Raw genomic sequence first — 2,691 nt, forward strand, 5'->3', positions numbered from 1 at the left:
CCTCAACAGGCGACGACAACAAAAGAAGCTCAACCACCAACCTGGGAATAAATTAAGAAGCTCACCCATTCTGTGGAGGAGATTGTTGTTTCTATAGGAAAGACTATCACTGTTGAAAATACGTTTCTTGCTATGCTTGCCATTATTGCTGTGTAGGCAGTGTCTGTTTCAGGAGAACAATACTGGACATATGTTCCTAATCCTCCTCTTCTACATCCTGTGGGAAGGGGTGGGGGGATGAGGATATAATACAAGTAATGACAAATAATAGTGACCTGCTAGGGGGTTTGGAGGACTATTCTAATTCTCATATGACTTCTCAAAGAATTAATTATGAAGGAATGATAGATACCACTCCAATTTGCATAACGCTATCAGGAGAAAATCTCCACGGGTGTTTGCCTATAAACTATAGAACTTTTTTGACTGATCCCCTTGATCAATCCAATGATAAAAAGTTCAAAAAATGATTGATGTGGGAAATTGGCATGATGACATTAGGCTTTCATACTTATAACGAATCCTTTTTCATTCCCAAGAGGAATATACATTTAGGTAACTGCCTACAAAAATATCATGACAAAGATCAGTTTGGGGATGTATTAATTACCTCACCGAAATGGTGAGAATGTGGATTTCAAAAGGCCTCTTTTTACAACCCTTTGGGGCACCAGATAGTATTTTTGATTTTTCCATTGCTAACCCTGATTATGATTATGCCGCCTACTTAAAACATAATTCAGGAAAGTTTAATGGCTATGCTCCTGATAGGCACGGGGAACCCCTGAAAAGATGGCTCACTCCAGCGTGGGTGGCTTCCGTTTTGGTGAGTCACTCTCCCTTTCACAATAAAATGGGCATTCATCTGTATTTGTTTAGACTTTTTGCAGCAACAAACATGATTTTACTGAAAAAGCCCAAAGAAACTAAGAGTACTACAAGTACTCTTAGTAAGAGCATGTGTAGATTATCCTATGGGAATTTTAGCTAGAAAACTAGATAATTTAATCATTATTAATCAAGGAAAATCTTATTATATTAGCTGTAAGGATTATATTTTTACTAATTGTCTTACTTCTTCTCTGGATAAAACATATTCTGTAATTTTTATTTTAAAAAGACCTTCATATGTAATGTTACGTGTAGATCTATAAAATGACCCTTGGTTTAAAAATTCTGCTTTACAAATGCTGAAAATTCTGGATATTATGTTGCAGCCAAAACACTTTGTTGCGGCCTTGATTTTAGGAGTAAGTGCTTTATTAACAATAATTAGCTCTTTAGCGATTTCTACAGCAGCCTTAGTAAATGAAGTAAACACTGCTCATTTTGTTACTGATTTAAACAAATATGTTTCATTAGCCCTAGCAGAACAACAAATTATAGATAAAAAGTTAAAAATGAAAATAAATGCTCTGGAGGAAGTGGTTCTGGCTATAGGTCAGGAAGTTAATAATTTAAAAACACAACTCTCAGTTAAATGTCATGCTAGTTTTAAATATATCTGTGTTATTGTTCTAAAATATTACTTTTCTTTTAATTGGAATGCCACCAAAAATCATTTGTTGGGAGTCTGGAGAGATAAAGATATCTCTCATGATATGGAGGCTTTAAGGATAAAATTACAGCAGTTAGTAAAGCTCATTTAGATGTAAAAAACTTACAATCTTTGGCAGCATTACTTAAGCATAACGTGGAGGCCCTCAATCTTCTGGATTGCATTAATGTAATAATTATAATTACCATTGTCAGATCAATTCTCCCAATTCTTATTCTTATATTTCCAATCATTTTCCGGATGATCTTTAGATTTATCTCTTCTGTGCACCAAGACATTCATGAGCTTCAATTAAAAAATAAAAAAGGAAGAAATGCCATGACAATTCCTGCTGAATCTGCGTGAGAGATCACGCCAGACAAAGCATAAGCTTCATGGAAGCATGCTTGCAGGAAGAGGGTGTTGGTTCAAGGCTTCCTATATACTTGGCTGGACCTTTATTGCCTCTACCTTTATTCTAACTATATTCATCTTGGCTGTACATTTGTTTCCTTTATTCTCATTTTGGCTATTTTTCTATTGATCCACGAACAGAGCATGTGAAGCCACTTACCCTCGTGCCTATCCTTGCTCTTCTCTGCTCTCTCTCTCTACTTCCACTCCTCTTGCAGGCCGCCTCACATTCTCTGCGCATGTACACCTGCCCCTGGGAGACCCTGGCCACTGCTGACTCCACAGTGAGGCCCCTGGACCCTGCCTCCTCCTCCCCTCTGCCCAGTCCCCTCTTCCCCTTGGCTCCGCCCCCTACCCTTGCCCAAAAGATCAGCCCTGACATGGCTTCCAGGCCATGGGAATTACAGCCTCACCTCAGCTCTGCACTCCCTGCCAACCCTAGCACTTGCTCAGGGGATCGAACCTCCCCTCAGCCCCACCACTAGAGGAGATTCTCCTCCAAGCCTCTCCACTCCACATATCAAGAACGTGCACAATGACCCAGTTAGAGAGAGAGACAGAGAGAGAGACTGAGAGACTGAGAGACTGAGAGAGATTGTTGGGGAAAACTACCTCTCAAGGACTCAGAACATAGCACCCTTTGGGATGACTCAGCACACAGCATACTTCAAAAAACAGCACAAAGCACACTAAGTAAAAGACTCAGCACAATGTGTCTTTTGAAGGACTTAGCATATAGT

Source organism: Dipodomys merriami, unplaced genomic scaffold (genome assembly GCF_024711535.1).
Source record: "Dipodomys merriami isolate MVZ:Mamm:240054 unplaced genomic scaffold, mDipMer1.0.p SCAF_385, whole genome shotgun sequence".
In the NCBI taxonomy this organism is placed as follows: Eukaryota; Metazoa; Chordata; class Mammalia; order Rodentia; family Heteromyidae; genus Dipodomys; species Dipodomys merriami.